Source organism: Mesoplodon densirostris, chromosome 5, assembly GCF_025265405.1.
Source record: "Mesoplodon densirostris isolate mMesDen1 chromosome 5, mMesDen1 primary haplotype, whole genome shotgun sequence".
Lineage (NCBI taxonomy): Eukaryota > Metazoa > Chordata > Mammalia > Artiodactyla > Ziphiidae > Mesoplodon > Mesoplodon densirostris.
In genome coordinates, this window is record NC_082665.1 from 95,844,686 (window position 1) to 95,860,628 (window position 15,943).

The 15,943-nt window shown below is 40.9% G+C and overlaps 1 protein-coding gene across 1 annotated transcript in view; it reads right to left on the minus strand.

Annotated features, from left to right (window-relative positions):
* SPATA16 (spermatogenesis associated 16) overlaps positions 1 to 15,943 on the minus strand; it is a 224,316-nt gene that overhangs the window by 11,520 nt on the left and 196,853 nt on the right. The gene's annotated exons all lie outside the window — the stretch shown is intronic.

A 15,943-nucleotide genomic window follows, 5' to 3' on the forward strand; every position in this document is an offset into this window, starting at 1 on the left:
TGCTTATTTGACATTCTCTTTGGTGAAATGTCTGTTCATGTCTTTTCCCCACTTTCAAATTGAATTAACTTTTTAATTTTTTACTGTTGAATTTTGAGAGTTCTTTGTAAATTGAAATACTTGTCTTTTTTTGGGCATGTGGTTTGCAAATATTTTCTGTCATTCTGTAACTTGTCTTTTCATCCTTTTAAACAGAATCTTTCACAGAGCAAAAGTTCTCAATTTTGATGAAGTCTAATTTATCAATTAGATTTTTATGGATCATACTTTTGGTGTCAAGTCTAAGAATGCTTTGCATAGACTAAGATTCCAAAGATTTTCTCTTATGTTTTTTCCTAAAAGTTTTACATTTTGAGTCAATTTTTGTATCAAGTGTCAGACTTAAGTCAAGTTTTTTGTTTGTATTTTGGTTTGTTTTCACCTATGGATGTACAAATACTCTTGCACCATTTATTGAAAAGCCTATCTTTGCTTTATTGAATTGCTTTTCTTTCAGTATTTGAAAAATGTGCCACTTATTTTTGGCCCCCATATATTTTACTGAAAAATCCACTGTCATTCAAATTGTTTTTCCCCTATAGTTAGTGAATCATTTCTTTTTTTTGCTGCTTTCAAGATCTTTCTTTGTCTTTAAGGTTTAGAAGTTAGACTATGCTGCATCCTGGTGTGAATTTGAGTTTATCCTGTTTGGGATTCACTCAAATTCTTTTTTTAAAAAAAAATAATTAATTAATTAATTTTTGGCTGTGTTGAGTCTTCCTTGCTGCTCACGGGCTTTCTCTAGTTGTGGTGAGCAGGGGCTTCTCTTTGTTGCAGTGCGTGGGCTTCTCATTGTGGTGGCTTCTCTTGTTGCAGAGCGTGGGCTCTAGGCACGCGGGCTTCAGTAGTTGTGGCTCGCGGGCTCTAGAGTGCAGGCTCAGTAGTTGTGGTGCATGGGCTTAGTTGCTCTGTGGCATGTGGGATCTTCCCGGACCAGGGTTTGAACCCGTGTCCCCTGCATTGGCAGGCGGATTCTTAACCACGGCGCCACCAGGTTAGCTCCTCAAATTCTTGAATCTATAGTTTTCTGTCTTTTGCCAAATTATGGAAGTTTTCAGCTATTATTTCTTTGGGTACTTTTTCATTCCTGTCCATTTTCTCCTGTCCTTCTGGGATTCTGTTAACATGAATATTAGATTTTTTGTTTTAGACTCACAGCTCCTTGAGGATCTTTTCATTTTTTTTTCAGTCTATTTTCTCTGTTGTTCCAATTGGATAATTTATACTGTCTTATCGTCAATTCATTGATTCTTTCCTCTTTCCCCTTCATTCCGATGTTGAGCCCCTCCATTGAGTTTCTTATTTTGGTTGTTGTATTTTGTAGTTCTAAAATTTCTATTTGGTTTTTCTTAAGTCTTCTATTTCTTTGCTGAGATTCTCTATTTTTTTAATTAAGGTATAGTTGATTTACAATATTATATTAGTCTCAGGTATACAATATAGTGATTTGAAATTTTTATGGATTTTACTTCATTTATAGTGTAAACTATTAGCTATATTCCCTGTGCTGTACAATATATCATTGTAGCTTATTTTATATGTAGTAGTTTGTACCTCTTAATCCCCTACCTCTATCTGACCCTCCCCACTTCCCTCTAGTATGTTTTCTATGAGTGTGTTTCTTTTTTGTTATATTCATTTGTTTTGTGTTTTAGATTCCACATATAAATGATATCAGACTATTTGTCTTTCTCTGACATTTCACTAAGAATAATACTCTCTAGGTCCATCCACGTTATTGTAAATGGCAAAATTTCATTCTTTTTAATGGCTGAGTGGTATTCCATTGTTTGTGTATATATATACACACACACACACACTCACACACACCCCCCATATCTTTCTTATCCATTCATCTGTTGATGGGCACTTAGGTTGCTTCCATATCTTGGCTATTGTAAATATTGCTGCTATGAACATTGGGATGCACGTATCTTTTCAAATGAGTGTTTTCGTTTTTTGGGATCTATACCCAGAAGTATGGAATTGCTGGATCATATAGCAGTTCTACTCTTAGGTTTTTGAGGAACTTCCATACTGTTTTCCATAGTGGTTGCACCAGTTTACATTCCCACCAGCAGTGTACAAGGGTCCCCTTTTCTCCACACCTCACCAACACTGAACACATATTTGTGTTCAAAAAGAACACAAATAACATTCTGACAGGTGTGAAGTGATATCTCATTGTGGTTTTGATTTGCATTTCCCTGATGATTAGTGATGTTGAGCATCTTTCCATGTGCTTGTTGGCCATCTGTATGTCTTCTTTGGAAAATGTCTATTCATGTCTTCTGCCCATTTCTTAATCAGGTATTTTTTTTTATATTAAGTTGTATGAGCTGTTTATATATTTTTGGATATTAACCTGTTATCAGTTATATTATTTGCAAATATGTTTCACTTATTCAGTAGGTTGACTTTGTTTTGTTGATGGTTTCCTTTGCTGTGCAAAAGCTTTTAAGTTTAATTAGGTCCCATTTGTTTAGTTTTGCTTTTGCTTCCTTTGGCTTAGGAGACAGATCCAAAAAAATATTGCTACAATTTATGTCAAAAAATGTTCTGCTTATGTTTTCTTCTAGAAGATTTGTGCTTTCCAGTCTTATATTTAGGTCTTTAATCTATTTTGAGTTTATTTTTGTATATTGTGTGAGAAAATGTTCTAATTACATTGTTTCACATGTAGCTGTTCCAGTTTTCCCAGCACCACTTTAAAAAAATTATTTTAAAAATCTTTATTGAAATATAGTTGATTTACAATGTTGTGTTAGTTTCAGATGTAAAGCAAAGTGATTCAGTCGTACATATATATGTATAACTTTCAGATTCTTTTCCATTATAGCTTATTACAAGATACTGAGTATAGTTCCTTGTGCTATATAGTAGGTTCTTGTTGGTTATCTATTTTATATATAGTAGTGTGTATATTTTATTTTATTCTTTTTTTTTTGCGGTACGTGGGCCTCTCACTGTTGTGGCCTCTCTTGTTGCGGAGCACAGGCTCTGGACGCGCAGGCTCAGTGGCCGTGGCTCACGGGCCTAGCCGCTCTGCAGTATGTGGGATCTTCCTGGACCAGGGCACGAACCTGTGTCCCCTGCATTGGCAGGTGGACTGTCAACCACTGCGCCACCAGGGAAGCCCAGTAGTGTGCATATTTTAATCCCAAACTCCTAATTTATCCCTCCCCTCTCCTTTCTATTTAGTGACGATACATTTGTTTTCTATGTCTGTGAGTCTATTTGTCTTGTAAATAAGTTCATTGGTATCATTGTTTTAGTGTCCATATATAAGTGATATCAAATGATATTTGACTTTCTCCATCTGACTTACTTCACTTATTATGATAATCGCGAGGTCCATCTATGCTGCTGAAAGTGGCATTATTTTTTATGGCTGAGTAATATTGCATTGTGGATATATATATATATATATATATGTATATATATATATATATATATATATATATATATCCCCCACATCTTTATCCATTCATCTGTTGGTGGACACTTAGGTCACTACCATGTCTTGGCTATTGTAAATAGTGCTGCAGTGAACTTTGGGCTGCATGTGTCTTTTCAAAGTATGGTTTTTTCGATATATGCTCAGGAGTAGGATTGCTGGATCATATGTTAATTCTGTTTTTAGTTTCTTAAGGAACCTCCATACTGTTCTCCATAGTGGCTGCACCAATTTACGTTCCCACCAGCAGTGTAGGAGGGTTCCCATTTCTCGACACCCTCTCCAGCATTTATTATTTCTAGACTGTTTGATGATGGCCATTCTGACTGGTGTGACATGGTACATCATTGCAGTTTTCATTTGCATTTTCTAATAATTAGTGATGTTGATCATTCTTTCATGTGCCTATTGGCCATCTGCGTGTCTTCTTTGGAGAAATGTCTATTTAGATTTTCTGCCCAATTTTGGATTGGGTTGTTTGTTTTTTTGATATTGAGCTGTATGAGCTGTCTGTATATTTTGGAAATTAACCCCTTGTTGGTTCCATTGTTTGCAAATATTTTCTCCCATTCTGTAGGTTCTCTTTTCATTTGTTGATGATTTCCTTTGCTTGTTATTTATTAAGTCCCGATTTTTTCTGGCTGTGTTCTTGTTTCTTTCTGACTCTTTAGAAGAGTTCTCTGCAAGTTCCTCCCCTTATTAGCCTCTTTCTCTCAAAAGAAGATTAATAAAAGGAAGTCATCTTTAGAACAGTGGCTGGCTCTCTGTGCCAGACACATCGAGGAACATGTGAGTCAAGGGTGAGGGTCGTCTTGACTCCAAATCCGGATACTAGCTCCTTAGACATCGTACCAGGGATGTGGAGTGGGTGTCTCCTTGGGTGTCAACCTCAGTCTCTCAGAGGTGGCTGATGGGCTGGAGGACTTGGGAGCTTAAAGCTCAAATCAAGTCAGCTGGGTCCAAGCCCAGATCCCATTTCTAGGGCAAGTGGTGGTGGTTATTTAGGAGACTGGAGAGATGCAGGAAGCAGAGGACAGCTGAGATGGGGGAGCTGACAAGCCTGAATGGCAGTGTGCATATCCTTCACTTGCTGAAGCCTCCACGGACTGTGACCCATGGAGACGTTGCTGCCATGAGGTCGCAGAGGCGGAGATGTGGGGAGGGGTTCACCGCTGCCTCAAGGCCTGAGCACAGCTGGTGGGTGGCCATGGTGAGGGCTCTGGGGCTCCATGGGACACAGCCCTCAGCCTGTCCCCAGACACCCAGCTCACCTTGTGGCTCCAAGGCCAGGGGGCCTGGAGGGCCTGGGGAGAAGGCCATGGTTGGCCTCTCACCCTGCTCTCTGCCACAGGGACCCCCAGCACCACTTACTGAAGAGACTTTCTGTTCCCCATTGTATATTCTTGCCTCCTTTGTCATAGATTAATTGATCATAAGTGTGTGGGTTTATTTCTGGGCTCTCTTTTCTGTTCCATTGATCTATGTGTCTGTTTTTGTTCCAGTACCATACCGTTTTGATTACTATAGCTTTGTAGTATAGTCTGATGTCATATTTTAAAATTTGTTTTAAGATGTCTCTAATTGCTCATTAGAACATTTTTATGGTGGCTGCTTTAAAATCTTTGTCAGATAATTATAATAGCTCTAACATCTTTGTGTTAGCATCAGTTGGTTGTCTTTTTTTTTTTTTTTTTTTTTTTTTTTTTGCTGTACGCAGGCCTCTCACTGCTGTGGCCTCTCCCGTTGCGGAGCACAGGCTCCGGACACACAGGCTCCGCGGCCATGGCTCGCGGGCCCAGCCGCTCCGTGGCATGTGGGATCTTCCGGGATCGGGGCACGAACCCGTGTCCCCTGCATCGGCAGGCGGACTCTCAACCACTGCGCCACCAGGGAAGCCCGTGTTGGTTGTCTTTTATTATTCAGTTTGAGATCTTCCTGTTTCTTGGTATGATGCATGACCTTTGATTGAAATCTGGACACGTGGGGTATAAATGTTATGAGAGTCTGGATCTTATTTAAGCTTTCTGCTTTAGCTGGATTTTCTGACACTGCTATGGCAATAGGTGGGAGGGACATTGCCTCATTACTGCCAGGTGGGGATAGAAGTTCAGGTTCCACACTCAGGCTCCATTGACACTTGAGGGAGGGGTTCCTCATTACTTCTGGCTTGGCATGAGCATTCAAACTCCTCACTTGGTTTCCACTGATACCTCTCCAGCAGTACCTCATCACTGCTCCCCATGTGACCTCCACTGACATCACAACGAGGAGGCAGGCTCATGATTGTTGGTGGGTGGTGAAAATCCTGACTGTCTACTAGGCCTCCTCTGACACCACACCCAGTGGGGACGAATATCTAGGCTCCCAGTTAGTTTCTTTGACACCACCCTTTTCAGGTGGGAAGGTTGAGACACCTTACTATAGCCCAGTGAGGGAAGAAGTCTAACTCCTCACTTGGGCTTTGCTGACATGGCTGGGGTTGGATCACCATCTTTTTTCTGTGGTGTTTGGCTGGAGTAGGATGATTATTGCCTAAGAGCTTTCTGTCTTGCTAGGCTGCCTTTTTCCTTGTCCTTTGGCTGGAGGGAGCTGGATTTTGTTGGTTTTTTTTTTTTTTGTCTGCACATGTCAGTGTTTCTGGGTTACCGGGTTTCGTCATCAAGAAGTGTGGAATGTACGAGGCAAAAAAAATAAGTTAAAAAAAATCCAGTGAACTCATCACCATGTTATTGCTCAGGTCCCCATGTGTCTAGGTCATTTCCCTTTTCATTCCACCTTTCAGAGTCTTATATTTGTACATAATGTCCAAGGTTTCACTTAATGTGAGGAATAGGGAAAAGCATGTCTCCTCCATATTCCTGAAAGTGGAAGCCCTCTATCACGGCTTTAAAAAATGATTTCTGACCTCTGTTCCTCAGGGAGATGTACTTTTATTTCTTGTATCTATTTTCCCAGTTGCTTCTAAAAATCATCATCAGTATGATGAAGTGAATCAATGAAGCTGAAGGGGATCTCCTCTCCATAAGAGGTATTGGGAAGTTAAAAGCTTCTCGAATTCCTTTCAATTCAGTAAGAAAGAAGCCTAACTTTATCCTATCTCTGGGTTAGGATCTCTAACATTGGTCCATATGCATCTTTTCACCAGCCACCTCATATTCTTCTCCAGAATCTCTTCTCCAGCAGAAAGCTATATTAGCAGAGTACACATATGTGTTACACATCCAGTTTTAATGATGCTAAGAGATATGGGCGTGTTGGTGCTTATGGCATTTGTATGTGTTTTTGATTACAGTCTTGTTCCCTCCTCCACATGCACCATTTTAAGAAAGTCATAATCGAAATGATAAATGACCCCATACCTTCCTTTAGGGCTGCATGTAAAGGTACTTTTATTTTTACCTTTCTCCAAAAGATGAAAGATATAATGAGTACACTATAAATGACTGAATGAGTGACAAGTCAATTGCTCTGAACTCTGTATTAATCTCACTTTCAATATAGAATGAGAAGATGTCCTATTGTTCATTTAGCTACCAAGTGGTATAAGCTGATATTTTGTTTTTCTTTAGAATTACAAAGGATTGCAAAACTTAATGTATAAAACACATGCAGTAAATTCTGGGCTGCCAAGTAAAAGAGATACTAGGTAATTTAGAGAAAGTAACTTTTAGAATGAACAGCAAACTCACTCTTTAGTTCAAAATGAAATTGAAATATATGCTCCCCTCCCTTGCCCCAGAATATTTCACTGAACTTGTGAAAGATTCATTTTGAAAAGCCTTTACAGAGAGAAAAACGCTGATAGGTTTGGAGTCATCTGAGCATTTCCAATTTCTGTTTTAGTCACCTCCCTATATTATTAGCTCCCTAGTAGGACAGGCAGGGAGGGGGTCCTGGAAATGGAGGAGTAAACAGTGTGCTGTCCAGTCCTGGCCACAAGGCCTCTGTGCTGTGAGGTAAGCTGTGGAGGGATTACAGTGATATGTGCTTCTGAAATTATGTTTTCATTGAGATCCTGGTGCATTTCAAAATACTTATTCAGATATCTCACCAGAAAGTGACCCTTGGAGCAACAGTAAATATATTACAGGAATAACGAGACTTCCAAGCTGTTTTCTTGGGGTGCTGATGTTGCAGGAAGAAGGAAAATGGTGACCTGTCAAAGCACCCTAAACAGATATGTCTATAAAGGGAGAGGTGGTGAAGGAGGACAGTAGGAGTAGCATGATCCAGGGGATAGTGGGTGCCAGGGTTCAGATTTGGTCAGGCAGCTGCTGCAAAGTGGTCTGGGTAAGTCGCCAGATGGGTCTGTGAGCTGTGATCTAGAGAAGGACAGATGCCTGCAATGCTCCTATCCCACTCACTGCTGAGAAGCAGACTCAAAGATCGTCTCTTTGGTTGTCTTATGGAAACTGAGCTTGGGTCAGGCAGTGTTCTTTGTGCCATTGACTTTTAGTAGCTGCATTTGTGGTTTACTATAAGTGTGCTAGCTAATGACTAGGAACAGAGACTTTGACCCGGACAAACCTGATTCAAAACCAAATACTGTCCCTAACAAACATAGGCTTGTTTCCTTGTTAATTCTATGAAGCTCTTTTCCTCGTCTTTCAAAGGAGAGATAATGACATATCTCTCATAGGATTGTTGCAGTCATTAAATGTGATAATTAAAAAAAAATTTTTTTTAATTAATTAATTTTTGGCTGCATTGGGTACTCATTGCTGCGCACAGGCTCCCTCTAGTTGTGGCAAGCGGGGGTTATTCGGTGTGGTGCGCGGGCTTCTCATTGTGGGGGCCCCTCCTGTTGCAGAGCACGGGGCTCTAGGTGCGTGGGCTTCAGTAGTTGTGGCACACGGGCTCAGTAGTTGTGGCTCGTGGGCTCTAGAGCACAGGCTCAGCAGCTGTGGCGCACAGGCTCCGTTGCTACGTGGCATGTGGGATCCTCCCGTACCAGGGCTCGAACCCGAGTCCCCTGCATTGGCAGGCGGACTCTCAGCCACTGCGTCACCAGGGAAGTCCTTGTGATAACTTCTTGAAGTGCTTGGCATATACTAAGAGATCAGTAGTCATCACTGATGATATTTGTCATCACATTATTAATTTTTTATCACATTAAGTTAATTATTTACCTGAAATAAATTTTTCTATAATATGTTTCTATTGTGATAGTCATTCAAAAGCAAACTTCAGACTAACAGAGTTTGATAATTTGTTGGATATCACCGTATTTTATTAAGTATATGAGCACCTAATAAATGGCTGATTAGTTTTGTCTGCCCCTTGATAGCTCCTGGTAAAAAGACACAGTTCCTGGATTCATGCTCCCTAGATGAGGGCCATGCTAGATCTGACTCCTGCACAGAAATGCTTCTGCTGCAGAAATTTCCTGCCAAATCATCAAAGTTTTAGAATAATTTCAGCCAACAAAGTATATAAAAGAGGTACTCCCAGTTTTGGAGGAGAGGCCAAGTACAGGTGGAAAGGGAGTAATTAGCAAACGCAGCTGTTGAAAATGTTTAACAAATGAACTACATATTTTTTTCCTTTAAGTCAGAGGAGAAAGATATTGTTTGGTTTAGATGGTGATTGAAATTCAGCATCGGTTTGGAGTGTTGCACAGTGGCCAGGGGACATGGCCAAAACCAAGGCTCTTGGCTTTCTCCACTCGCCAGGCTAGACGTGGCTTTGCTGTCCATGTGAGGATGAGGTCCTCCCTCCAGGTCTGACAGCCCCAGGGCTCAGCCTCTGACCGCAGTCAGGAGGTTCTGCCAGGGCTTTGGCCGGTGGCTCCTCCACTACGATTGCCGGCTTAGAAGCCTACTGGCACAGACTCATTCATCCCCGGAACCTCAGTCATTTATCCCGGCACCTGGCCTCTTAGCCCCTTGGGCCTTGCTTCCTTGCCCCTTCCCCTCGGCCTGGTCAGCAACAAGACCACTTTGGTTTCTGTGCATGATGATCTGCACCATGCCACGGATGGAACTGCTTAACAGTGCTCAGAGCACATACTCTAAAGGAATTTGGAGATATGCTAACGAGGAAACCCATAACCAGAAGCTGGGAAGATTCACAATCAAATTGCAGTAAATCTGTGGAGACTCCTTAAAGAACAAGACACACAGGAAAAGCCTGGTTGCTGGACAACCTGCTTTGCAAATGAGTGGTGCGGTTGCTGAATCTTTGAAAAGACAGCAGCACTGTCAGAGACACAACTGCAGCCCCCAACCGCGTATTAGTCAGCCCAGATGACTGGCTGATGAATGATAGTGCCACATGGGCAATCTCTCTCAGCGGAGCTCCTGGAAGGACTCAGGTTTGAATGCTGATGTGGAAAGTAAATAAAATGTTCCAATTTGTTCTTTCGTCTTCAACCAACTGCCCCAGCCCATATCTGAATTTGTACTCTCCACTTCTTGCTCTGCCTATGGCAGCAGCCTTGCACAGAACAGAGTTAAGTGACATACAGTTCTATCCCATTTTTATCTTAAAAGACCAAATTACTATATCAGTGAATGTCATTCCTGTATGACAGTGAGGATGAGTATGATTTATAAGTGAAGATTTCAAGAGATAAAGGAACCCCAAAAGCTAAATCATTTTGAATAAGTTCATATGGATGGTTTAAAGATATCTACCTTAACTCCATTCATTGGACTTATTAAAGATTATGATGTACTGTGTTATATTTTAATATTTGAAGAAATTGTAAGGTAGCATTTCTTCTCATGAAAATTCATAGGATAATGATTAGATGCTGAAGTATTTCTCTCACTACTTGTGAAGTAACAAAGTTTTATTTCTCTTTAGTCTCAAATCAGAGATCTAGAGGCGGATCAGAATAAGACAGTATTTTATGTCATACCAGATTAAATTCTGATCTTTGCAGTGTGAAATTTAGACTTTGTAAATTAAGAGCCAGCAGCTTTGTCTTCTGAGTTGTAGACAGTGTTGCTTAAATGTTTCTCTAAACTGAGTCTCTGGTGAGAAAAATAAGAATGTTCCAACTTAACAGTTGGCACGTTTTTTTTAAAAGACTCCTTTTTCTAAAGATTCCTTTTTCTGTTTCTCTTCAGGCTTAGTTCATAATGGGCCTTAGGATTCAGTGCTAAGTAACCCAAAATCATAGGCTCTATAGGTGGTAAGGGTATGAACACACTGTATTTCTCAGTAGGCTGTGACTTGCCCAGGGTCCCACAAGTGGGAGCTGAATTCATGGTCAAGATTTTGTAGATTGAGACTCTGTATTCTTTCTGGTTAGAGATGGAAAACTAAGGTACAGAGGAGGAGGATCCTATATGGGTGGATCACAAAGGTAGACTAAACCGAAAATTCTTTAGTGACTTCTTTGGCTCAGATAGAAAGAACTTTATTTTGAGAATTGAAGACAGACACACTGGGCTAGTTTATGGCCAGATTCCACTTTGCTTGGAGGCCATCATAATTCCCCATTTGGCTTCACACCTGAATGCTCAGCCATATATAAAACAATGGTGGTCAGTTGGGCTTTTTCAGGTTGCACAAAGCTTGGGCTTCTATCAAGAAAGAGATTAGTCTCTAAGGCCAGATCAAGTCCTGGTTCTACCACTTACTGGCTGTGTGACTTTAGGAAAACTGGTAAACTTCTCTGTTTAATAAATTATACCTTTTATCTTATGTGAGGGTTAGTGCGTTGGTGTATTTAAAGTGAATAGGAGAGTGTTGACCCATATTAAGAGCTCAGTAAACATTAACTCTCCTTTTGATGATCTGGCTTTCAAAAGACCCATTTATTCAGAGCTGGGAGGGGATTTTGAATCTTCTGGCTCAATATCTTTATTTTACAGATGAAAAAACTGAGGCCTAGAGAAAGGATGTGGCTTCTGAGCTAATCTGTGACAGACCCAGGTCTCTGAATCGCTAGTTCAGGGTGCTTTTTACTGTACTAGCCTCCCTGTAAATAAGTCTTTGTTCTTCTTATGGATAGAAGACAGAATCAGACCACTTCTCATGTCCACTGCCACTATCTAGGTTCAAGGTTCAAGCCACGCAACCTTGGGTTCCAGCCATCGTTATCACTCTCTGCTATCATTGCAGTAACCTCCTAACTGGTCTTCCTGATTCCACCCATGCCCCCTTCCATGTCTTCTCACCTGAGCAGCTTAGAGTGTTTTCTGTTTGACAAAACATTACCTCCTCTGCTCTCTCACTTCATCTCGTATTACTCGTGTCATTCTACTCCAGTCACCTTGCCCTCCTTGCAGATCCTTGTACGTGCCAGGCACCCTCCAGTCTCAGGGTTTTGAGTTTGCTGTTTCCTTTACTTGGAATGCTTCTCACCAGATATTTGCATGGTTTGCATTTCTTTCAGATATTTGTTCAGTTATCAGCTTGGTGAATCCTGCCCTGATTATTCTATTGCAGTTGCAGTCATCTTGTACTTTCCATTTTCCTTTCCTGCTTTCTCCAGCCATGGCATTTATTACTTATATTCCATATTTCTTTAGGTAGTTTATTGCCTACTTTTCTCTAGCAGAATGCAAACATCATGAGGGCACTGCTTTTTCACTGCTGTATGTCCAGCATCTAGGACAGTGTCTGCCCCAATCACTGAATGCAGGAATGAGCAGTGTGATAACAGGACCTGTGGGATATTCAGAAGGGTGTGTTTTCTCAGGTATTTTTGTTACAGGCTAAAACTAAGCAAAGTGTGATACTCTTATTTAAAGAGTCCTGTCATGGCATGGGACTTTCCAACACAAGAAAATTTATCCTTTTTTTGACACAATCTGCTTATTTTTGTATTTGCACAGCTAAACCAACATACATATATCTTTCTGGAATTAATTACTGGAAAGCCAATACTCTGTAAAGCCAAACAAAAACAAGAGCCACTTTCCTAAAACTCTATAAAGAATACACAGTATTTTAGTTCTGGTGAATCAGGAAAAAAGCCCAGAATTTTCTCATTCTTTCTCTTTCTGGGTTCTTAGAGAAATCTCAAAGATAACAAAATATAGACAGGAGGTCAGCACTCATGAATCAGGCTTCATCTTGACAGTCTTTTTATAGACCTGTAACAAAGTGGAGCCCTGAAAATTGTGTTAGGTAATAGGGATTGTGACAAACCCTTTAACTCCGTGGAACTAGGAGGTGCTGCTATAATTCTGCTTCAGATGAAAATTTCAAGTGTTTTCATTAGGTACAACAGCTGTTTCTATTACAGATAACAGATCTCAGAGGTGGTGATGCTGATATCAACTTCTAGTGGGCTCAGAACACGGTGTAGCTTGTACAATTAGCTTTTTATAAAAATTATTTTTTTTTTCCTGCACATGCAAATTAACTCTGTAGCAGTAAAAGGAAATTACTTACTTGCTACCGGAACCATCTGAAAGTGATACGATCATGCTTTGTAGAGTCACACTGACCAAATTAAAAGCCCTTGGGAAAAATTTGGCACCGCGTTCCTTCCCATTCACATCTTCCTAAAGACCTCTCAGGAGCTTCCATTTAGAAAGCTAAGATCATTACCAGGGCTTTTAATTTGGAAAGATTGGCTGCTCACCAGTAAGTCTTTCTAGATACGCAGTGGTTGGGTTGAGTGGCTGTGACGTGTTCCAGTCTCAGAGGCCTTGACTTGACTATTCTCCTGACTCCTGCTTGCTTGCAGTATGTTTTCCAGCCCGGGGCCCTGATCCATGGCTCTACTGCTAAAGCTCATCTCCAAGATGGATGCTATCATTTCATTCTTTCCACAAATGCACATATCACTCCTCCTTGCAGAATTGGAATCTGTTTCTCCAATCCCCTGCTTCTGGGCTGGCCTGTGACTGCTTTGACCGATAGAATATGGTGGCAGTTGCCATGCCAATTCTGGGCCTAGCCTTTTAGAGGACTGGTGGTTTTTCAATACTTCCCTTTCTCTCGAGATGCTTCCTCTTGGAACCCAGCTGTTGTGCTGTGTAAAGCCTAATTCACATGGAGAGGCCACATTTAGGCACTCCAGTCAGTGTCTCAGCTGACTAGTATCTGCTGTCACCACATGTGTGAGCCATCTTGGAGTCCAGTCCATTTTAGCCTTCAGGTGACTCCTCCAGTCCCAGGCACAGAAGCCACGAGATTGAACTGCATGAGAGACACTGAAGCAAGAACCACCTGGCTAAGTCTAGTCAACACATAGAACTGTGAGAAATAACGTTGTCATTCTAAACCACTATATCTGGGATGATTTTTAACACAGCAATAGATAACTGCAATAAGGGCAAAGCGGGAAGCTGCGGGCTAAATGCTCCTATGAATGTGGGCATCAGAACACTAGTGTAGGGTGAGGTGAAACTGGTGGTTGTCTACAAGATGCAGACAGGTATAGACGAATGTCAATCACTCTTCCACCTGTTTGGCTAGTCCTTGGAATTTCATAATTGGACTATTCTGTTATCTCTTGGATTTGCAACTATAAATATTTACTGTGCAAATGCAAATATTTCTGGGGGGGATAATGCTTTAAACCAGGGTATAAGGGTACAGAAGACTTTTTGTGTAGGGTCACATAGTAAATATTTTAGGCTTTGTGAGTTATATGGTCTTTGTGGCAACTACTCAACTTGGCCAAGGTGACATAGGTGATACTTAAGTGAATGGCATGGCTGTGTGCAGTAAACTCTATTTACAAAAATAAGTGGTTGGTTGGTATTGACCTGTGAACTGTAGTTTGCTACCCCCTGTGCTAAACAATTATTTCTATAGTCAGCAGAAATATTTAATTATATCGCTTGACTCTCATGCGCATTGGATTTCGTTTACCTCTAGCTCCAGTTCGTCTTGCCATTCCTTCTTAGCCTCCTCCTAAATTTGAAATGTGCTCCCCAAGCCTCTCTTCTTCTTATACGCTCTTTCTCTGCCACGTCATCCACTCAAATGATTTCAGTTACCACCAATTTGCCAATGACTTAGAAAACTCTATCTCTATTCAATTTTCTATTCAGAACTCCAGACTCCTGTACTTCACCTTGGATATCTTGCCGGCACCCTAAGTTCAGTGCACTTTTGGGCTAGTTATTAGCCTATTGTCTCTTAACTCCAAACCCACCCTTCTGTAATTAGCTCTTTGATGCTGGGACTGGAACTCTGGAAACCCCATTTCTGTTTTGCCAGCTCTTTGTCTCCATCAGTAGGGGTCGATTGAGGGACACTGTAAAACCCAAGGAGAAAGGAGGGACTTGCTGCTTCCTGGTTATTTGCTGCAGACTTCTGTCAGCTTGGAGTTCCTGTGAGCATCTATTCAGCAAAGTTTCTTTGCTCCAGAAACATACATTCTTTTCTGTAGTAGCAGTGGAATTTGGCTTTTCCAAAAGTTGTCAGATTACCCCCATTAAAACTGCCTTCTTTCACTCCCCATCAGCACCAGTGAGTTAGTGCCCATTCCTCAGAAGTCTAAGTCTCAGCCCTTCACGACCCCTCCTCCAAGTTCAGGGACACTAGCACCAGCTAAATATAGCACCTCCTAGTAGGAGATCTGAGTTTTGGCCCAGCCAGGTCCCTGCTCCAAGTTTCTAAGTTTTAGTAATTGCAACCTCTTCTCTTTGATTCTCCAGCCCTAGGGGGTGGTAGCTGTTTCCTTTAATTGCTTCCTTGGTGATGAATTATTGTTTTCCTTTTCAGTTACCTATTTCATACACAGTTAACCATTCTGTATATTAAATTCCCTTTCAAATACCTGGTGTGGTTTCTGTGGACTCTGAAAGAGTTTATGTTCTCAGCCAAAAGCTGTTTCGTTGAAGTATTTCCTTCCTTCCTTTGCACCAGCGAACCTCTTCCTATTCCCCGCCTAGTGGCTCAAGCCCAATGTCTGGGCATCATTCTAACCTTTTCTTTTTTCTTAACTCCCATATGCAATCGGTGAATAAGGCCTGTATATTTGCTTCCTGAATATTTCTTACATCTGTCTGCTTCTCTCCGTCTCTGTGCTCACCACTGTACATCAAGTCACCTCCTTATAACTGACCTCCCCAAATTTCTGTAGCCCCGATCTGTTTTCCCACTACAGCCCTAGCGATGTCTCAAAAATATTTATCAGATAAATATTAATACTTCCCAAAACATAGTTTTTAGGACCAGATCCTTAAAAAATCCTTAATGTAATTTTTAACACCTTCTGTGATTTGACTTCTGCCTTTGCACTTCATTTTGAAATATGTTCCTCGTTCCTTTGTCAGTTTTTGAATTTGCCATGCTTTCTTAGCATTCTTGGTACAAACTTACTCCTCTGTGTAGAAATCTCCCTTTTCATCTGGATAACTACTACTATCCTTTAAATGTTTTATAAATATCACTTTCTCAGAGATGGATTTTCTGATCTCTCAGACCAGATTATATTCCTGTCTTTGTTCCCACAGATCATTGAACATCCACTTTTTAAATATAATAGTAGACTTATAAGTAGCTGTTTAATAACTGTCTTCTTTCCTA